We start from the raw sequence: 8,548 nt of genomic DNA on the forward strand, positions 1-8,548 counted from the left end.
ATTTGTATCCTGAATATGCTGAATTGAGTTGATATATCTCAATGCATTAGTTGAGATAATAGCAACTATAATGAAAGACAAATGTTGTTAGAAATTGACTTTGTTTACTGATTTACTGCATTATTTGTGTAGTACTTTGGTATGAATATTGATGCACCATAATGGTGGCTGGAAAGTATCTTTGAGATACTTTACATATGTATTTAAGTGCTACATTTATGTAGTTCAAAGGGAACTAACATGATGATGGTCATGATAATGATGATGATGATAAATAGTTGGAACTGTGATAACTTTAATAAGCACCACTTGGAATTAATGATTGTAGTGAGATTTGAGAACCTATAATGGAAAGAATATAATATGAGATTAACCTTGTAATAATACTTGCATAGAACTAAATGTGTGATATTATATAGAGATAATTTAGTGACTTTGTAAGTCATAGTTACCCCTTTTTTAATACAGATCTTGAGATGCCAGTCATGCTGACCAGTGTGGAGGCAACGAGGACAGCGGTTAGAGAAAGGCTCTAACAGTCATTCCATACATGCAGTGTAGCCACTGCTAACCAAAGGTATGAATCATTCCTTTGCTTGACTGACGTTTGTACAGATTGAGTTATAATGATAGCAGTTATAGTGATAAATCTTTGGAGATGAATTCAGGCAATGTTTTAATTCTTTTGTTCCAAACTTATTCCCCAGAGTTTGGAACAAAATTGGTTGAGTTAGTCTGGGATATTTGGTAGTGGCTGGGAGACACTGCCAGAATCACAGAGAGTAGAGTCAAAAGTACAATTTGAGTATCTGAGAAATTGCATAAAGACGTCAGTTCATGGGATGTGTGATTCATATCATTTAAAATTATTTATTTGTGTTCTACATTCATCAATTTAATGAAAAATAGGTTTAACAGGTACTAGAAGAAGCTGATTTGAAACTATTAATGTTATCCAGCGTCGAGTAGAAGTGATAGCCACGAGATGGACACAGAAATTGGCAGCATAGCATTTACGTTATGTGTGTTATAATAAAGATATATTGCTCTTTTATTTAAGCATGAATGTACGAATTGTATACTTATTTTATTGTGATTTCCCTTCATACCAATTATGTGTAGAAATATTGATAAAGAGTGTTTGTTTGTTGTTCGACAAAGTGAGATTGACAATTGGTGCAAGTTTACGAAGTTTGTTGAGCTCAAGTTTACGAGGTTTGTTAGTACTTACAACATTTTATTTTCAAATGCTTATTATAAATTAATAAATATGTTAAACATTAACAAAATTAATACACAAATAAAAGGACAAATAATTGCTTTCTGTAATTATTGGTTCTTAAAACATAAATGAAAAATCGATGTGATCGATAAACACGCATAAAAAACAGTCGATTTACGAACGTCTGTCTTTGACATATGACATTAAAGGATTGTAAATGTAAATATTGTTACCGGCGAAATATGTATATAAATAAAAGTGAAATTACTTGTTGATTACCTGAAAATATGACGGGGAGTCCGTTTCTACACAGGGAGGTAGTACCAGGATAAATCTACGCTAATTCTAGCCACTGTGGTCCCAATGCGGACATTCGGTTTTATGGCTCATTGGGAAGCAGGCACAGCAAAGAGGTTTGGGGTTTAATCCCTAGCAAGGACGCCCTTGTGGCGATATGAACGCCCTTGGGGCAAAATGTTGAAAGACTCGGTGAGTGTTGTAAAAGCTTTTAACTACTTTAAAGTCAGGGGATATGAATGATAAAGGCGTTTTGTACATGTTCAGTTTTGCATCTTTTGGCAAATGATAAATGAAATTCCACGCGAATTTGTATTGTACGAGTGTGTTCATCTCAAAATATCTTTACGCACTGAGTATACTCATCATTATAGTGTTATTGTGAATTGTGCTGTTTGACATCACATAAAATTAAAATATTGATATGATTCATTATTTGCAATTTAATCACATGAAAATTTACTGAAAATGAACTACGAAATAACCGCATAATTGACGTCGTTAAAATACTTCTTATTGGAATCAACCATTTTATGCCAATATTAACAAAGCCTGCTTGCCCAAGTATCCACATTTGTTAGTAATATAGAGAAGTTAACCACTGACACCAAGTTATTATGTGCACAAATACCATGAGTTAAAAACAAATCAGAACAAAGCGTCATCACTTCATCAAAAATTACACACTATAATAAACCGGTTAAATACTGAACTTTATCAGTATTTTAAAAATTGTAAACAAACAAGTACCAATGAAATTTCTAAAGTGACTACCTACCTCACAGCTCGGAGGTGAAGAAGTACTAGCTGAATTTGAAAATGCCTTAATTCTACAATTTAATATAAAGGTGTCTAACATACAATTAAGTAAACTACGGGTTAATAAGCGAAGCAAATTATCTGAGTTTATACTCCACAAGTTTAAGTGAAATGTATTGGACTGGTACCCCTTACTGGGACCAGTTTCATTCTTGTATAAGTCAGGGGGACTGATGTGATGTTGATAAATTAATATACCTAAAGGAGGTATGAAGAACCTCAGTACTAAATTGAACTTCTTCAGTTTTGTTAATTTTCTTGTGACCTCGAAAGGAGAGAGAGAGGATTCTCTTGCTGTTATAACAATATCAAGTTGTTTTCTAAGTTCTTGAGTAGATTTAAACTTACTTAGTTTCACTTCATATTATATATTCTGGAAACTTTTCTATGACTATGAACCTCAAGTGATGATGATCAATATTTCCCCCTAATGACTAAGAATATGAGAGGTTATTGGATCTCATTTATGGTCTTGTGACAATCTTCAAACCTTCCACTCTGTATAGAGTGGCATAATGGATATTAACCACTTGCTTGGGTTTTCAGACCTATTTTTGAGTATATCGACAGCAATCTGATAACTAAGGTTATCTATACTTCATCACCTATTAAAATTAAGGCTCTCCTTTTTAAAGAGGCCTTATGACACCAAGAGTGAAAATATAAAATATCCACTTAAATGGAAAGCAAGAAAATTTATTTACACTTTGTGAAAACAATTATTACAGCCTGCCTGTGTGGTGACGGGTTAAGAATTTCACCACCCCCTTTCTTCCCGTGGGTGTCGTAGAAGGCGACTATGGGATATGGGTTAAATTGTGGTGTAGGCGAGAGGTTGGCAACCTGTCACCGCAATGCCACAGTTTTATTTTCTTTTAACCCCTTATTTGCCAAGAGTGGCCCTGAAGCTTTAGTGGTTTCATGTGCTCTGCCTACCCGTTTATGGGATACAGGCATGATTGTATGTATGTATGTATTATTACAGCGATTTTGCCTTATCTATGAGGTCATGAAAACCGTATAAGAAATTAACAAACAGCTGCTATATTTGTGTTAAAGAAAGACATAGAGAAAAGAATATAATCAAAATGTCAAATGCGTTCATTGCAATACCTGCAAGGCCTTGTGTCCGAAGCTATGACTTTCAAATAGTAAATAAAACCTGTCAACACCTTACACATACACAGAGAAGGAACCACTGTTTTACAAACAGCTGCATTGTCTGCTATAAATAGGAATGGAATTGTCAAGAAATAAATGTCACTTATTGAGGGACAGTAGTTCTCAAAGAAGTTATACGACACAAAGAATTGAAAATAAATTATATTTAAGCACAGAACAGAAAATTGGCCTATTTATTTTCATATTTGAAACTGAGTAACTAAAGGAAATTAAAAGTAAACTGGTTGGAATTTACTTGAAAATATAGGTATTAAGATTATTGTTTACCAATATGGTACCAGCAATTACACCAAGTGTATCATGTCCCAGAGAAGATCTGCGTACATATGTGAGCAATTACAATAAAAGGATAAATTTAGTAGATGATAACCCTTTGTCAGATCGTATTGACATACTTATAGGAAGAGATTATTATTATTATTTGCATCTCCGTTTAAAATTCTCGGGTCTTTCGAGCCCGCTCATTTATTATTATTATTATTCTTTATGAATACTGAGAAACAGAATTTTCAGAAAATCTATATTAGGCTAGATCTTATCAGGAAAACCTGATCATAAAGACAAAATGACCTGATGGTTTTAACTTACTTTCAGACTCTGTATGAGAATAAATTAACAAAACCTGACCCTACTTTAGATGTAGGAAATGTAAAAGTTGTGTGAGAACTAGAATCCATTATTATCACAGATACTTCTAGCACGGATAGAGACGTAGAAGCTATTAATAATTAACGAGACCACTACTATTATTAACAACCGTTATACGGTTGGCTAGCTGTGTAATGAGTACCCTACGGGTCTACCTGCAATAGAGAGTCGCACTGCTCATTTATGAAAAAATCCCATAAGACCGATTGAATAAAGAGATTATAGAGTTTGTCCCTAATCACAGCCAGGTAAATTTACCATTCGATATATTTTGGCCCACCATGGAATTTCATTGAGGGGAAAGGCCATGAGAACTGTACAACGTTTCAGCAGAGGGTAGAGAAGGTAAAAGCTTGATTGAGTCTATATCATGGCCCTCTGATGCTAAAAGATCTCATCCAACTCGTGGTCAAGTTCAGATGTCATAGAATAACAAATAGCTGATATAGAGAAAGCTTTCTTATAAATCGGACTAAATGAAAAGGATAAGACATGTGACTAGATTTTATGGTTAGTGAACATAAACAAAACGGATTCTATGGATACGAATCCTATGGATCTGGAAAATCATTCCAGAAATAGACAATAAAGGCACAGTAAAAACCTTAGGATTGGTTTGCGGTATGTGCAAAGATACTTAAATTAAGAACAAATCCAACAAAAATACTTTTACCAAAAGAGAAATACTAAATACCATAGCTTACATCTATTATCCGTGTGGGCTTGCAGCGCCTATCGATTTACCAGCTAAATTGCTCTTACAATCTTTATGGGTAAATAAAAAATATTAGATGAAACTCTACCTTATTAAAAGAAATTGTAACATACTGGAAAACTATATAACTGTGTAGAGGTAGTAAAAGAAATATGTAGGTATACTTACCTAGAAATATATCCAGGGAAGAAACTTGTCAAATATAGGGTTTCACAGATGCATCAGTCAATGCATATTCTGCTATAGTGCATAGAGATACTAACTATAATGTATACAGCAAAGGTATTAACTGAAATAGACTGACTCTCATAAGAAATCAAAGATGATTTAAAAATAGTCCGTTTAGAAATATGAGGCATCTAAATAGAAAATAGATTAATATAATATGTAAAAAGATATCTCCCAATAAAAAGTGACTAAGCAAACATTAGAGTGTAACAGTCAGATTGTTATAGGTGGCAGTCAAACAAGTTACTTGTACTATTTGTAACAAAAGGGATAGAAGAAATGTAAAAGAACAAAAACTTGGATCTACGTTATGTACCCTCCAAATTGAATCCGGCTGATGTGGCAAAAGGACCGTTAAATGACATAGAAAAGTTACATTTTGGCTACTTAAATGGTTCTGAAGTTTTGTTATATAGCCCATCTAAATGTTTTAACAATCAGATGATTGACAATTCTTTTTCTGGCGCGGGAGGGTCTCTCGAATTGTGAGAGGTTAAGAATAAACAAGTGAGAGTTCAAGTTAAGGTGGCACCACGTGTTGTGTTGGTGACATAGTATGTACAAATTAAGAAAAAAAATCAAGAGAACAGAGAGACTCAGAAAGTTGATCGTATATCAAAATTAATTACAGAAATAAATGGGCAATGTAGAGTGGCCAAAGCAAATTAGGTAATACTATATTTATAGGATATATAGCACATTTGTGTCCTTGAGATAGGAAAATCAATGGTGTCTGTGGATCCTGCAAAGGATATATTAAATGATAAACATCTTATGAGGAAGAAGTGATGGATCTTGATATAGAAGTAGATATACCGGTTCAAAGAGAAGATGTGAAACATAATGGAAAATAGATCAAAGGAAGAGATAGTGGATAATAACATACTAAGTACTCAGAGATATAATAAGGTGGATATAGGCTTAAGTAGAAGGCATCAATGAAACAGAAATCATGTATACCTCTGAAAATATGTCAGAGTGATTTGCACAAGATGGCATAGAGTCAGTGACGCCTAGAGATGAGAGACAAAAGAGAGCAACAGCGGTCCAAGCAATTGGAGAAGATCAAAGAGTGGTCCCGCCACTTGTTGCTTACACTAACTCCTTTTCATTAAACTTTCGTCGTCGGGTGTGTCGCGACGTTTCGCGAGTTACCTGGCAACACTACCAACTGAACGAAACAACCTCCATTCAAACCAGTAAAAACCTGTTTGTCACTTTATGGCGTGTTGAATTTAATTATGTAAATTAATATTCGAATCAGTGCTCATCAAGGGGAGCTGAGTCACCAAAGAAAGCTAAGTGGTGTTTTATATCTCTAGGTTAAAAGAGGAGTGGTTCTCCCAAACTTTCTTGTTCATTTCACTTATAACTTTAACTTCTCATGATGGACGATTATTGCTATACATTATTACAAGCTTTATGATAATGATGATGTTTCCGTTATGGATGATATATTGAAATGAGTGTGGCAGGGAGTTGTTACACGTTTATGCATATAAAGATCATGTAGTTAACATGATTGCATCACAAAATGGCGCATGTTGAATGCGGGAAAGAGCCAACGTGGCTGTAAGTCAGCGCGGCCCCAACGAGTTTGGGACCAGGCATCGGGTAGCCCTGATGCTGGTATGACCGCCACCGGGGGCTGGGGGTGCGGTCCAGCCTTAGTAATTGTGCTATCTATTTAATATGAGGAAAGTTATGAGTTTGGCTGGGGTTGGAGTCGCGCCCCAGGCCTTGGTAAACGCCAGTGAGTTTGTGAGACCTGGCCGCTGACACCTGAAGGCCATGGGTTCACGCATCCTCTGGGAGGACCCCCAAGATGGTGATCACTGTAAGGGCCCTCGGGCATGTGTACAGACTAGCGCTACTCTGAGAGGGTTGACGAACCTTCATACACATTTTGGGTCTAATAATGATATTTGTCAAGCGTTGGCCACTAGTGTGGAGCGTTGTGACACCATGTAAATGTATAGCTTTAAGTTTGTATATTGTGTCTAAGAAAATGTATGATTTGATAAAGATGGATTTGGTAATGTGCCAGATGAAAGAACTACCTGATTTCCCTATGGGTTCTTCATGTGTTGGTTAAATTCATGTTTATGAAAGTAATTACTGATGTGATAATGTGGTTACCACAGAGAGGTTCTGTGGTATATGAAAGATAAAAGTGGCTTTGATAATGTGGTTACCACGGAGAGGTTCTGTGGTTTATGAAACGTCTATGATTTACCAAAAGGTGGCTTTGATAATATGTGTACTACAGAGGTGTTCTGTTGTTTATGAAATATCTCTAATAATCTGTAATGTGTTGATCTATGTGTGGTGTTAATGTACTTGCCATAGTTGTGTTTATGAGTGGTGTTAAGATAATTGCAATGATGATGTTATACTCATCTGATCTGATGTTGTATCCGTGATATACCATCTGCATTTATTCTCTACATTTGAGAAGTGTACTTTGTGAGAGAATGGTTACAAAGCTTTCATATTGAGTTTGACTATCATATGTGGAATTTGTATCCTGAATATGCTGAATTGAGTTGATATATCTCAATGCATTAGTTGAGATAATAGCAACTATAATGAAAGACAAATGTTGTTAGAAATTGACTTTGTTTACTGATTTACTGCATTATTTGTGTAGTACTTTGGTATGAATATTGATGCACCATAATGGTGGCTGGAAAGTATCTTTGAGATACTTTACATATGTATTTAAGTGCTACATTTATGTAGTTCAAAGGGAACTAACATGATGATGGTCATGATAATGATGATGATGATAAATAGTTGGAACTGTGATAACTTTAATAAGCAACTTGGAATTAATGATTGTAGTGAGATTTGAGAACCTATAATGGAAAGAATATAATATGAGATTAACCTTGTAATAATACTTGCATAGAACTAAATGTGTGATATTATATAGAGATAATTTAGTGACTTTGTAAGTCATAGTTACCCCTTTTTTAATACAGATCTTGAGATGCCAGTCATGCTGACCAGTGTGGAGGCAACGAGGACAGCGGTTAGAGAAAGGCTCTAACAGTCATTCCATACATGCAGTGTAGCCACTGCTAACCAAAGGTATGAATCATTCCTTTGCTTGACTGACGTTTGTACAGATTGAGTTATAATGATAGCAGTTATAGTGATAAATCTTTGGAGATGAATTCAGGCAATGTTTTAATTCTTTTTGTTCCAAACTTATTCCCCAGAGTTTGGAACAACACATACATTATAATAGCTATTTTTATGAGACTCATAGCGAAGTTCATAATAAAAAAAAATTAAAGTAAAAAGCACTAGTTTGAAAAAGTACTACTTTCCACACGATTTTTCTGGGACGTATAGTGAAGTTCAAAATTTAAAAACATTTGAAAAGTAAAAAGCGCTAGTGCGGAAAAGTACCTACTACTTTCCGCACAATG

The 8,548-nt window shown here is 34.9% G+C and overlaps 1 long non-coding RNA gene across 2 annotated transcripts; it reads left to right on the forward strand.

The window, feature by feature from the left end:
* Positions 1 to 425: 425 nt before the first annotated feature.
* On the forward strand, positions 426 to 8,347 carry LOC125231894. 2 transcript variants are annotated; one of them, XR_007177681.1, is made up of 3 exons: positions 1,203 to 1,711; positions 8,096 to 8,204; positions 8,336 to 8,347. It is a non-coding gene; the product is annotated as an uncharacterized LOC125231894 (long non-coding RNA). The 2 variants fall into 2 exon arrangements; XR_007177680.1 differs by lacking the exons at positions 1,203 to 1,711; positions 8,336 to 8,347 and adding an exon at positions 426 to 577.
* Positions 8,348 to 8,548: the final 201 nt, after the last annotated feature.

Source organism: Leguminivora glycinivorella, chromosome 12 (genome assembly GCF_023078275.1).
Source record: "Leguminivora glycinivorella isolate SPB_JAAS2020 chromosome 12, LegGlyc_1.1, whole genome shotgun sequence".
Lineage (NCBI taxonomy): Eukaryota > Metazoa > Arthropoda > Insecta > Lepidoptera > Tortricidae > Leguminivora > Leguminivora glycinivorella.